This window comes from Moschus berezovskii, chromosome 10 (genome assembly GCF_049115385.1).
Source record: "Moschus berezovskii isolate FMDL1 chromosome 10, NW_MosBer_1.0, whole genome shotgun sequence".
In the NCBI taxonomy this organism is placed as follows: Eukaryota; Metazoa; Chordata; class Mammalia; order Artiodactyla; family Moschidae; genus Moschus; species Moschus berezovskii.
Genome location: NC_142469.1, coordinates 82,834,345 through 82,848,643, shown reverse-complemented (window position 1 = coordinate 82,848,643; position 14,299 = coordinate 82,834,345). Strand labels below are relative to the sequence as shown.

At 41.7% G+C, this 14,299-nt stretch overlaps 1 long non-coding RNA gene across 1 annotated transcript in view; it reads left to right on the top strand.

Moving 5' to 3' along the window:
• Positions 1 to 263: 263 nt before the first annotated feature.
• The window catches only part of LOC129561002 (uncharacterized), a 35,206-nt gene continuing 21,170 nt past the window's right edge, over positions 264 to 14,299 (top strand). The window contains exons 1-3 of the long non-coding RNA XR_008686905.2: positions 264 to 346; positions 1,711 to 1,787; positions 3,141 to 3,305. This is a non-coding gene — a long non-coding RNA (uncharacterized LOC129561002). The remainder of the gene's footprint in view (positions 347 to 1,710; positions 1,788 to 3,140; positions 3,306 to 14,299) is intronic.

Genomic DNA, 14,299 nt, shown 5'->3' with positions numbered 1-14,299 from the left:
ACCCACAATACCAATTTAGTTATGTTTATAAATGTCTTTTGGCACTATCAGAGCATAACTTTAGTTTGTCTGGCATTGGATCTAAAAACATGCAGCCTGCAAACAGATACCCACTGAAAAGCAAGTGCTGTGGTAAAAGACAGAGTATCTGCCACCCTGCTAGTGTTCAAGTGACCAGAGTCTCTATGGTGATGGTTTCTTCTTTCACACAACACTGCACAGTAGTACAAGGGGGGAATGCCACTCTTAACTAATGAAGACAAGAGTCGACAAAAAGTTTCCTTTACAGGAAGCCACTAGCCACGTACTCAGAAAGGCGGGTGGGAGCAGACATCTCTATATTAAGGTAATTTGCTCTTTCTCTCATTCATTCTTTCTTCTTTGCTTTCTTGCTTCTTAGCTTTCAACTTAGTTCTGTGATAAAGTTTGGCTTTATCATAGTTCTTACAAGTTGGTCCCTGGGAAAATGAATCATAGAACCTAACATCTTAAATTACGAAGCACTGTTGACATTCATTTGCTGTGTTTTCCATCAATCAAAATTGGAAACAGAGACAGGTGAGCGTTTTTGTATGTCAAGAAGCAGAAACAGTGGGAGTACAAGAATCTTGCTGCTTCAGGAAACTATTGTCATTTATATCAAAGTGCTACAGGTTTGAAATGGAAGTGTTTCAAGGGTTTCCCCACATCCTGCCCCCAAATGTGGATCTGTGTTTTGAAATGAATTAGTTCAATCTTTATCCTGAATTCAGATACCTTTTTCCCCTCCTGATGTTTAGACAAATATAATTAACCTTCCTTTTATTTCTTTGGGGTATCTGTTATAATTTCTGCATCTCCATATTTGCTTGGGTGGGCATGCGGATATTTCAAGTATTTGTCCTATGGTGTTTATCTGCCCTGGTGGCTCAGATGGTAAAGAATCCACCTGCAGTGTGAGAGACCTGGGTTAGATCTCTGGGTAGGGAAGATCCTCTGGAGGAGGGCATGGCAATCCACTCCAGTATTCTTGCCAGGAGAATTCTCATAGACAGAGGAGCCTGGAAGGCTACAGTCCATGGGGTTGCAAAGAACTGTACACAACTGAGTTACTAAGCACAGCACAGCAAGGTGTTTATTTGGGGCTTCCCAGTCAGCTCTGCTTGCCAATGCAGGAGACTTGGGTTCCATCCCTGGGTTGGAAAGATCCCCTGGAGAAGGAAATGGCAACCCACTCCAATATTCTTGCCTGGAGAATCCCATGGACAGAGGAACTGTGGGCTACAGTCCATGAGGTAGCAGAGTTTGATACAACTGAGCAACCGAGCATGCATGTACAAGGTGTTCATTTGCAAGCAATAAATAGACAGCAAGTAACAAAGAGACACAGCTCATTCCAGTTTAAACCACAGAGACCCTGTCTCCATCTACACCCTTACCTTGCTCCTCTTTTCCTTTTCCCCTCTAACACACTACCAGTTTACTTGTTATGTTTATTGTCTATTGTCTCCAGAATAAGAACAGTGATTCTTGTCTGTTTCATGTATTCTAAGTGTTTGATATCATATCTGGCATGTAAGTTGTCACTCAGTGAATTTTTGTTGAACTCAATTTAATCAACTCATGTTCCTGAAAAGTTCAGGTTTCTGGTAGGGTGGGGTCCTTCATCTCAATGATGTCATCCAGGACCCAGATCTTCCCTCTTTTCTCTATCAGTTTTGTTTTACCTAGGGGCTATGCTATCCTGGGTGTTCACTGGAAGGACTGATGCTGAAGCTGAAGCTCCAATACTTTGGCCACCTCATGCGGTGAGTTTGATTCACTGGAAAAGAGTCTGATGCTGGGAGGGATTGGGGGTGGGAGGAGACGGGGACGACAGAGAATGAGATGGCTGGATGACATCACCGACTCTGTGGACATGAGTTTGAGTGAACTCCGGGAGTTGGTGATGGACAGGGAGGCCTGGTGTGCTGTGATTCATGGGGTTGCAAAGAGTCGGACACGACTGAGCGACTGAACTGACTGACTGACTAATGCTATCCTAAGTTAGGTTTCTCTTGTGGGCCCTGGTGGCTCTAACTGCAGGACTTCTAGTTCAAGTACAGCAGGAGGGATGGGGAAGCCTCACCTTGCAGCTCCAACAAAAGTCCTGAGGGTCCCTCTGAATGAACTGGCTCAGGCACAGTCATGGTGATGAGGGATAGATGTACTGATGGCTTAGCCCAGGCCACGTAGTCCCTCCTTCCCACCAAGATGGATTCAGCCTTTCAGGAATCACATGGATCCCCAAACAGAAGCTGAGGGCCTGCTGGAGAGGGGGTCATTGTGGATGGATGGTTACACTATTCAACAAGAAGGAAGAACACACTAACCAACAAGGGTTTATCACTGCAAGCAAACAGAATTTGGGAAATCCCCTGTCTGAGCTTCCTAATGTATGTGACTAGAGCTGAGGTTAGGCTCAAGCTCAAGTGATTAGATTGACTTCATCTTCTCATTTGGTGGGGCACGGGGAGGGGGGCAGCAAATTTGGGTTTTCTTGTGAGGTGGAAGAATTCTCTAAAAGGATTTTGGAGAGCAAGAAAACAAAAAGCTGATCTTATGGATGGAAAGATGGCAATTTTTTCTTTCTTCCCATTAATATAACTCACTGGAGTTTGAAAAGAGGTCACTTCACCCCTTTTCATTCTTATTCTGTACTGGGTACACCAGTACATCTTCATCTCCAGGGCTTATTGCCCAAGTAAGGTAGCATGAAGAGAAGATCCAGGGTGTAACCTGTGGCCATTAGCAAGCTCTGTTGTTCAGAGCTGATCACATAGAAGCAAAACTCCTGGTTGCCTGCAGAGGGTCAGCTCACTCTGACAACTAGCTCCTCTTCTTGCTCTTCCTCATCTCTATGTTTATTAACTCAGGATTCAACCCCAAGCAGAATGCTCTTAATTTGGCCCCCCATAACACAGAGGATGAGTTGCTGCAGGTAAGTACTGAGAGACACTGCACTTTTCTAAGTTAAATATCAAGTCAACATATGTGCCAGAAAGTGTAATTCATTCTCCAGGATCTTGAGTGTCCTGTGTTAGGCACAACAGAAGGGAAGCACGCTCATTTCCTAATACCTCTGCATACAAAAATAATATAAGTAATTTTCATGCCCACAGCTGGTTCTTCAGTACACTACTGTTCCTTTGGAGTACTGCTAACCATGAAAGGCTTGCGGAATGAAATAAGAACATGTACCATGCATGGTCTAGTCCTGCCTGCCTTGCCATCTCCATCAGGTGCTGGTTTCCCCTTGTTGCCTTCTGCTTCAGCCACACTGGCCTGTAAGTTATTGAAATATCCCAAAGTCTTTCTTCCCTTAGTGTCTTAGGCTTCCTGCGTTCAAGTTCTGCCTTTCTACTTACTTACCCTTTTCATGCTTCATTTGCCTCATCTGTGATGTGAGGCTAACAGTCATTCTGCTTCATAGGATTGTGTTAGGATTAAAGGAAATAATATATGTAAACTTCTTAAAATGTTCCTGCTTCCCAATAATTAAAAAATGTTAGCCCTTCCTCCACTTTCCATTTCCTATTTCTCTTCTCTCCCCAATCTCCTCTCCTCCTTTTGCCCAAATTAGGCATTTCAATGTCTCAGTTGTTATGTACACTATCTCTTCTTCAGAAGGCTTCCCAGATGGCTCTGGGGAAGGTAAAGAATAGTAGGTACAGAAGCCACCTGCAGTGCAAGAGACGCAGGAGACTCAAGTTCAATCGATCCCTGGGTTGGGAAGATCCACTGGAGGAGGGCATGGTAACCCACTCCAGTATTCTTGCCTGGGAAATACAATGGACAGAGGAGCTTGGTGGGCAGTAATCTATGGGGTGGCAAAGAGTCAGATGTAACTGGGGATGCATGTACTACTTTGGAGGTCTTTTCTGACCATCCTACCTAAAGAAGTTGCTTCCTTATTTCTCTGTTTCCTTCACTGCACCTGTCTCCATTTGCAGTTATATATTTATTTGCTTTTATTTCCTTGTTTATTGTCTTTCTCCATGAAGTGACTGAAAAGTCCATGCTCTCAGGGTCCTCAGCAATATCTGTTATTGTACATATTATACAAGTCTGCCCAGAGTAGGCTGGCAATACACATTTAAGAATGAAAGCCTGAGTCCTTTGAAAGGGAGGGGAACTACAAAGAGAAAGTGAATTTCTGAATCACTAATAATTCTATAACATACTGGGGCAGAAGCTGCACTGCTAGGTACCATCACTGGGATTGGGCAGGAGTCAGGGTGGGAAGGAGGAAGCACACCTCCTACCTAAAAGAAAATGCCAAGCAACTTGAACACCTCTGATTTCCAGGGCTTTGGCTGCCAAAGTAAATGGAAGTGCCAAGCAGGGGACAGTGATCGCCATCACATGTCCAGGAGAGCTTTAGACTGGTTTGGTGGAGGGATCTTACTCAGCAGCGCATGGAAGACACCTTCTAGGAACCGTCAGAAATATTTGAAATTTACCTTTCATGGGGTTAAAGGTCCCATGACCCCAGGCTATGGAAAGAACCAGGGAAACTTGAGTCGGGGTTGTTCTTGTTATCTGTGCAGTTGGGTAAGCCCGGAGGAAAGTTGAATTACAATATGAATATTACCATGGCCAGGACTCATCTCTACATGCAGGGTTCAACAAAAGACTCTCAAGCAAAGGTTCATAACTAGTTCATTGACAGAGTATTATAGTAAGAGAAGAAAGAGCCCAGTTTTATCAACTCCCATGTTGTCATCCACATGACCTCCACAGGCTGCAGGGAATGTTGGTGGAGAAAACAGATTATTTTCTATTAGACTGAATCTTTCTTAAAAATTCACAATTCTAGCATTAGCCAACAGGAAAGAATGTAGAATATGCTTATATTATCTGAATATTGGGAAAAAGGCAAACTGGTAAACATATTTATTAAGGTGGGAAAATGTTAACACTGATACTTTCAATGAGAGGATGGTCATGAGAGCCAGGGAATCACACCTGTGTTCTTTTTACCCATAACCAGTTTCATTGAAAAAATATATTAAAAAGAGTATATAAAATAAAATGTGAATGGCCCTCCTCCTCTCCTATTGGTGAACCAATCCTATTCCTTAGAGGTAACCGCTGTGAAAATAGGCTCCTGGGCATTTTCTTTCTGTGTTTCCTTCACTTACACATACCCCATCACTTTAGAAGATCATCTTTTTATTGATATGCTGCCTCATTAATTGGAGGAGTGTGCCTGTATATGAATGTCTTTGTATGTTTTTCAGATTATCTGAAGACTAGATTCCTAGATGTGTAATTACTGGATCAAAGTTGCATTGAAAATTTCTGAGGTCCAGGTCTGATTGAATTTCTGCTTATGAGCACTGAAGTGGGCACCCTAACTCCATTGAACTGAGTTTGGAAGAGGTGATCTTTAAATGCTTTCATAGCTCTCATAGTCTAAGAGTCTCAGGCTCCTCTAGATGATGGCTACTTTAGGCTCACTTTCATGCTATGGTTTTAAGAATGATTCTTAATTTAGAAGCAAGCCAGAGCGAGAGAAAGGATTAACAGAAAATGAGCAAATGCAGCTGAATATGAACTTGGGTTTTCCATAAATACCAGGAAAGGACAGAACTGAGCCAAAGTGGACTAAACACCCTTAGCTATCACAAAAGGCTAGAGCTGAAAGTGGTGCTTTTACCAAAAGCGGACAACACAGATGTTTGAACTAAAGGAGTGTCTTGATATCTAAAGAGATTACAGTTCCTTGTACCGCATGGAGGACATCTTACCAGGGTTGGCATCAACCCAACCCGTAACCTTTGAGCTGTAGTCCTTGTGACTGTGTCATCAACTGATTTCGTAAAAGAACATGGCCAAACCTGCCCAGTCCTTGCCTGGAGCTCCTTTCAGCAAAATCCAGGGCGCTGTAGGTGACTCAGGTAGTGGAATTCTGCCTTTGAGTCAGGACAGAATTTTAGCTTTTCCCTGGTTTGGGGGTTTAGTCATGTTTAAGGACCTATAAAAATTTTCTACAGAAAATGTTATCCTGAAAAGTTAGTTTCATTTTAATTGAAAGAATCGGAAACTATTTCCTTAAGATTCCACTTCAAGTTTAGTTATTTATTTCCTTTTTAGGAATGACAGGTTCAGCCCTAGAGCATGATCACCTGGTTTCCATCTGCAGTTCAGAAATAGCTAGGATGTCTAAATTCCAGAGGTTTTGGGTTATTTCTATATGAGCCAGGGATAATCTTAGAGTAAATTACTCTAAATAATTGGTAGAGCTTCTCAGATCATAAAGAATCTGCCTGCAAAGTAGGAGACCCAGGTTCTATCCCTGGGTCAGGAAGATCTCCTGGAGAAGGGAATGGCTACCCACTCCAGTATTCATGCCTGGAGAATTCCATGGACAGAGGAACCTGGTGGAAGTAACTAACACAACACTCCTTAATAAAATTTTGAACTTTCCAATTTACTCCATTAGTACTGAATCCCAAATCTATATTACTGAAATTTCTTAACTTAGATGAAATGGGTGTTTGAGGAGTACCTATATCACTAGATCTTATGGGAAGGAATACAGATAACTGAAATGTTTTATTTAAGCATGATATGTAAGTATACATGAAAGCACTGATAAAAATTTCTCCAAAACAGGATGCTATGAATTAACTTCAATGAATGCTCTAAAGATATGACCCTGATCTGCCTATATACTTTTCTTTTCAGGCTTAAAAGTGCTGATCTAAGATGCTAATGGCTACATTTATCCCACCAACATGAATCTATAGTATCATCAACCCAGAAAAGTTTGGGGTAAAGAAGTAGTTATATATACCTATGATGTTATAGAACTAATAGATAACTATGTCTTATCCACAACTCTCAAATAATCCATAAATTATTGTATTGAGTGTGAATTATTACTTTTGTCTTCCAACTTTCATAGTAAGGCTGATGACTTTACTAGCACATTATGTGGAAGTGTGTAGAACCTGTCTACACGATATATCACGCCCTTTTGTTCTGTGGCTGAGACATTAAATTACTTCCAGTAAATAGCTTTCATCAGTGATGGGCTTTTGGCTGGGTCCAAGGCTAGTCAGAAAAAAAATCTGCATTTTTTAGACTCCCTTGTAGCTAGGTGTATCCAAGTAATAACTTCTGACTAATGGGAAACAAGGGGAAGTGCCATGTGGGTGGTAGCTTCTGGAAACCTTCTTTACAGACCAATGTCACAGGCATCCAAGCCCCTTAGTCTTCATTGCTACTAATATATGTCTTGGATCAGAACTTGGGGCCATAGTTTTGGACCAATAGAAAAAAAAGCTGGAAGGAACCTGAGCTCTTGACATATTTGGGGATCAAAGTTGCCATTGCAGATCTAGGTTTCTACCTTCAGACTTCTATATGAAGACCATAAACTTCTATCTTTTTAAAACCATAATTAATTAAACCATAATAGCCAATTTCCATTAATCATCACCTATTTCTTTGATGGACATTAACCTCATTTTCCTTGATTAAAAAAAAACAAAACTGACACTTTTTTCTTTTCTGTAAAATCAGTATCAGGTTATATAATCAGATGTATGGTCCAGTAAATGGACAAGAAAGTTTCAAATTGAGATGACATAGAAAAAACCCAGAATGGAAGCTTGCAATCTGTTCCTATTACACATATTCAATAGTTGAGCTGGTGGTGCTTTGGTTAGAATGGTTACAGGTAATTTAATCATTAGTGATACTGAAACAAGCAGAATGCTGATGGAGTATTTTACTGTGAGAGGCGTATAGACATTTTCTCACTTTACTACGTCAGGGTCAGTGACCTCCCCTACTTTAAATTTCAAGAGGATTTTGGCTGACCAATTCCTTCCCACCCCTCTGCAAGTATACCTTTTGCTAGGATCATAAAAGAGAGCATAAGTTCACTCTTCTACTCCCACCTCTAATTTACCTGCTTTTTTCTCCTCCAAATCATTTACATACCAACAACCCCTGGAAAGGGGGAAAAAACAAAATTGAACAAACAAACAGAAATCCAAGGCAATATCCTGACATTGCTAACAAGCCATATCTCTGGATAAATCAGATGTGATGACAGTGTAACCGGGTTGCTATGTCACTATCCTAATTGGGAAAAAAAAAACATTTTAAAATTCATCTACATTTGCTGAGTGCATCACGATAATGTTTTGTTGGCTTTTTTTTCAAAAGCATCAGATGGGATAGATTAGTGTCACAGTTCCCTTATTCTCTTCGAAAGAGGACTTTAAATTCTCATACTAAATAGTATGTAAGATATTTGCAGAAGCCTAAAGCAGTCGATGGACATGAGTTTGAGTGAACTCTGGGAGTTGGTGATGGACAGGGAGGCCTGGCGTGCTGTGATTCATGGGGTCGCAAAGAGTCGGACACAACTGAGCGACTGAACTGAAAGCAGTCTCTAAACTCCTTCAACTTCCTAGAAGTTCCTTACTCTTAATTTTGCTCCAAGAGCTTCCCCAATCCAGGAAGTTATCTTCTTTGTATTTCTTATCTACCCTATCTACCCTTGTAGCTCCCTTCCTGTGATTTTGAAATTTCTTTTTAAACTCTACTTGCATCACGCTAAGTCCCAGAACTAGAACTTTGGTCATTAGCATTTGCCTCACTGAAGACATCCCCGGAGTGTGGCTCAAAGGAAGGACCCCCTCAGAGAAAGGGGTTGCCCAGATAAATGATTCATGCACGACAGAAATGGATTTTTTAAAATGTACTTTCCTTCTGGAAAGGAGGAAACTGGTTTTCCTGTTCTTCTGAAGCATCATCACAAAGCTAGGACCGGGAGGGCAACCCTTATAGCCATGAGGTTCAAATGAACAGGAAAAAAAAAGCAGTGCCCCTGGAAGGGGGAATGTCTGATAGCTCATGTCCATCCTTCTGTTCCTCTAGTTGCTGAGGATGCAGAAGCAGCCTCGCTAACGTGTAGCAGTGACGTGACTCATGGTCAGCTGACATGGCAGGAAGTCACCTCAAGCTACACTGACAGACGGGAAAGTCCAGAGTAGATTGAATGTACTTTTTAAGAAAAGGAAATAAAGAAGGCACTTTGGAGCTGATGGGCTGTGTCACAGTCAGAAAGCCCAATTACATTTGATAGTTTTGTGTAAGACATAGGAATAGTCTGGGAATGCATTGATTTAATATAACGACATTACTATAATGTTTGCAACCCATGCATGTATATTTCAATCATTAAATACAGAACAGCACTCTTGTCAGAAGGATGAAATCATCCAATGTTCACTGGACTGAATTAAATGACATTTGATTGCTGGGGTCTCAACAGGGATAGTCATTAAAAACAACTATGGAGCAAGACATATTCCCTCTCACTGTGGTTGCCTGCTTTTTAGAGTTTTTCTCTTGTCCTGGGGTTCAGGGATCTTCAGGGGCTCTTTTCCTTTCAAAGGAGAGGAAGAGAATTCTTTCAGCCAATCAGAGGATCTGGAAATAAATGTGGTCCTGTGGTGTGCCAACTACTCTGCAAAGGAATATGAGAGGCTGGATAGGAAAAGATCTTTGAAGAGCCGTGTCTAGTTGGGGCAACAAGATGTAAACACACCGAATGGTGAGTACCAGAAAAAGAGCTCTTTCAGGGAAAAGCATGATAGATGATCAGATAGCTATGTCAAGAGGACAGACATGCCGAGGGCATTGAGAGGAAGGCAAGATCAGTGTGGGCAAGGCTGTTGATCAGAGGAGAATTTGTACAAAGGGATCTGGAACTCTACTCCACTTTAAAGTGAACAGAATCCACTTTACATAAGGGACAAAGATCAAATCTGTTATCCCAGGAATGGTGATAGCCAATAAAGAGTGGTATAAGTACGAAAACCTGAAGATATGAGTTAGACCTGGTTCAGAAAGATGGTTGAACAGGGAAGCTCATTTCTTCATTTGTAGAATGGATGTAATAAATGCCCTGTCTGCCACCCACGTTAAGTAAAGTAGTGTGATTCACTGTAACCCACCAAATAAACTTAAGTTGTTAATAGTGGTATATTATGACTTTAGGAATAATTTTACATGTAGAGATGCTACTTAATTTTAAGGACTAAAGTAGTAATTTAGACATCCATTCATCTGGAATAAGACAAGGATATCTACTGTCACTATTTCTATTCAACATAATATTTTAAATCCTAGCCACAGCAGTCAGACAAGAAAAAAGACTCAGTTGCTAACCAGTGAGTACATGCATAAGCTTGGCTTGGAGTCTTCTTAGAAGCAAGGTGAAGACCTTTGTGATTTACTATTATTAAACATGATATATATTATTAACACAGGTGTCATCTTTCTAAGGATTTTTCTATTTTCTCTGGCAGTGAAGATATTTTGTTCACAGTGTCCCAAATGAACATTATATTTTAAATTTGGACTCACAGAACTTTCACATTGCATGGTGCATAGTAAGAACCCAGTGTGCATTGAATGAGTGAGTTTTCTAGATTTAAGATGCAATCCAGTAATCATTGCTTGTAATATGGGGAGCAGGAAGCACATTTTCCTTTTAACCTTGATAGAAAAATAGTGATGTATTTGCAGTGGGGTAAAAATTCATATGCCATGAGTCAGAATACATTAAAAAATGAAGAAATGCATCTTATTTTTTTCCCCTTCCCTGAGCTCATCTTACTTGGAGCCCCCGTTTGCAGTGAGGAGAATTTTCATTCTTTCCAGGTTAAAAAGTTCTTTGGGGTAAATACTGAGTCCACTCAAAGTTCAAACCTTCTTACAGGACAGTTTCTCCTGTCTTAAGAATCTCCCTCTCTTTTCTTGTTCTAAACTAGAGGACTATGTGCCAGGTAAAGGAAGGAGAACCTCTGGTCCCTAAGTTGCCCCCTATGCCCCTAGACTTCTGCAGAGGAGCCAACTCCCCCCAGGATCTGCTGTTCGTAGAGGTATGATTAACCCCATGTACTTCAGATAATGTGCTGGTGTCCCTTGCAGATGTCCATTGGTCCATTCACGTAGTCTCCATGGGTCTGTGGCTTCTCTACTCTGTCTCCAAGCCACATCCATTCCGATGGTTCCCTTGGCACCTATATCCTGCCTTCCCCCTAGTCCCATTCTCTCTTTGCCATCTTAGTACCACACTACAGTGTGTGAGACTCATGGGGCCTGAAGTGGCGCCAGGTCCATTCCCCTGGGGCAGGATTGCTGGAAATCCATGAGTGGCTGACTATTTCTCCCATTCACACTGTTTTCACGCATTTCCCCCCAAACCTCTCTGATTGCCCCTGAGCCCAGGTCTAGCCCTTGCCCTTCTCCCTTATCTCTCATTTAGCTCCTTTCACAGCACAGGAAGGCTGCCTTGGGGGCTTAGCAATTAATCCCTTCTTGGGGCTAAGAACTGCTTATCTCTCCCTTCTCCCCTAGAAGCAGTCCTCTGACATCCAGCTCATCAGACCATACACGTATTTCCTTTTTGACCTCTTCTTTTTCTCTCAGCAAGAATGAGCTTTTGCAAAACTGGAGTGTTTGTTTTTAGACTTTTGTCTAACTATAATCTTTTAAGACCTCATTTTTAAACAAAGTGCAGTGATGGCTCTTGTTCTCATCAAATTCTGGTCCAGGGTCCAAAATGAGTAGTAACTTCCAGAACAACTAGGGAAAATGAATCACCAGAAACAAAAAAGATATTGACTTAATGCCTCAAAAATCTTATTCCTGTCACAGACATTTAAGGTATTTTAGTAGTTGTGACACTGCCCTGAAGTGGGTGATGGTGACATCAATTCCCTGGATGGGAGGGGCTTAACCGTTCATTCAGCAACTTAAATGTTCCCGGGTTATGAGTCATTGACAAAACATTTGTTCAGCAGCTACTTCATTCCTACTTTGAGAATAGTAGCCTATGTTTTTCACAACTGGTTTCCAAAGATGCTATGGGTAAACCATCCAGTGTAAAGACTGATGGAGTAGAAGTATGGGGAGAATTTTAGGGTCCACAAACAGTGAAAAACTTTGGAAAAGGAGTGCCTTGTCAGAACAGGGCACCACAGTTCGAAGTCAAAGATGGATTCTCTGGGAACCAGACAGAAATGGTTCTTACCTTTAGAGACCAGAGGCGAACCTTAAAGGCTCTGGGGCAGCAGTAGGATGGAAACAGTTGGCTGGCCATTTGCAGTGAAAGAGCAAGTTCCTGGCAGGCCAACCTTGGAGGGAAAGATGGGCCGCATTGCAAGGAGGGACCTCATCTACTGTTTTTCTGCCTAAATGTGTCTGTGTGTTTATTTTTTGTGTGTGTTCCATTGCTTCAGTCATGTCTGACTCTGTGACCCTATGGGCTGTAGCCCATCAGGCTCTTCTGTCCATGGGATTCTCCAGGAAAGAATACTGGAGTGGGTTATTTTTAACTGCTATATCAAATTTTTTTTGTTTCATATTTTTTATACAGTTTTAAAAGGTATGTTCCATTTAGAGTTATTGCAAAATATCAACCATATTCCCCTTGCTGTATAATACACCCTTGAACCTATCTTATATCCAGTAGTTTGTAGCTCCAACTCCTTCATTCTTATGTTGCCCCTCCCCCCTCCCAGGTAACTACTAGTTTATTCTCTATATCTCTGTCTGCTTCTTTTTTGTTATATTCACTAGTTTGTATATATGTTAGATTCTACATATAAGTGATATCATACAGCATTTGTCTTTCTCTGTCTGACATTTCGCTTAGCATGATGCCCTCCAAGTCCACTCATGTTGCTGCAAGTGGCAAAATTTTCTTCTTTGTATGACTTAGTTGTATTCCATTGTATGTACATACCGCATCTTCCTTATCCTTGTATCTATTGATGGACACAAAAAAGATACACACATCAATGGAACAGGACAGAAAGCTCAGAAAAAAACCCATCTACTTGTGGTCAATTAATCTATAAGGAAGGAGGTAAGAATATAGAGTGGAGAAAAGACAGTCTCTCTTTAATAATTGGTGCTGGGAAAACTGGGCAGAAGAACTGACTAGACTTTTTTTTCGAAGAGGAAATGCAGATGGCCAACAGGTGCATGAAAAGATGCTCAGTGTCACTAATCATCAGGGAAATACACATCAAAACCACAATGAGATATCACCTCACACCTGTCAGAATGGCTATCATCAAAATGACCACAAGTTGCAATTGTTGGCCAGGATGTAGAGAAAAGGGAACCCTTGGACACTGTCGATGGCAAGGTAAATTGGTGCAGCCACTGTGGAAAGCAGTATGGAGGTTTCTTAAAAAACTAAAAAATAGAGTTACCATATGACCCAGCAATTCCACTCCTCGCTATATATATTAAAAAAATCCTCCAAAACACTAAATGGATACAATGCTGCTGCTAAGTCACTTCAGTCGTGTCCGACTCTGTGTGACCCCATAGACGGAGGCCCACCAGGCTCCCCCGTCCCTGGGATTCTCCAGGCAAGAACACTGGAGTGGGTTGCCATTTCCTTCTCCAATGTGTGAAAGTGAAAAATGAAAGTGAAGTCGCTCAGTCGTGTCCAACCCTTAGCGACCCCACGGACTACAGCCTACCAGGCTCCTCCATCCGTGGGATTTTCTAGGCAAGAGTACTGGAGTGGCTTGCCATTACATGCACCCAAATATGCATCAGTTCAGTTCAGTTCAGTCGCTCAGTCGTGTCCGACTCTTTGGGACCCCATGAATCACAGCACGCCAGGCCTCCGTGTCCATCACCAGTTCCCAGAGTTCACTCAAACTCATGTCCATCAAGTCGATGATGCCACCCAGCCATCTCATTCTCTGTCGTCCCCGTCTCCTCCCACCCCCAACCCCTCCCAGCATCAGAGTCTTTTCCAGTGAGTCAACTCGTCGCATGAGGTGGCCAAAGTATTGGAGTTTCAGCTTTAGCATCAGTCCTTCCAGCGAACACCCAGGATTGATCTCCATAGCAGCATTATTTACAATTGCCAAGATACAGAAATGACTTCATTTACTTTGAATCAAAGGACTCTTTGGTAACCAGTTCAATTCGGAAAAGTGTATCTTTTCTGTTGACATCTTGGCCTCTTACTTTTGTTTTTTTTCACTCTTATTTGGGAGTTTTATGACTTTTGTTTTCTAGAAGTGTGAAGTGACTGGTGGATATTCAAAGAAAAATAGCAGTCTCTAGACCTTCAATAATTTCTGGTGGCACCTCCCATTTTTATTAAGGATTTCAGGGAGATTTGGATAGAGATGTGAAAGACCCAGACAGGTTAAAGTTAGGGTTCAATGATGCAGACACTGTAATCCTTCCCACTTGGCAAGACCCACTGCATGCA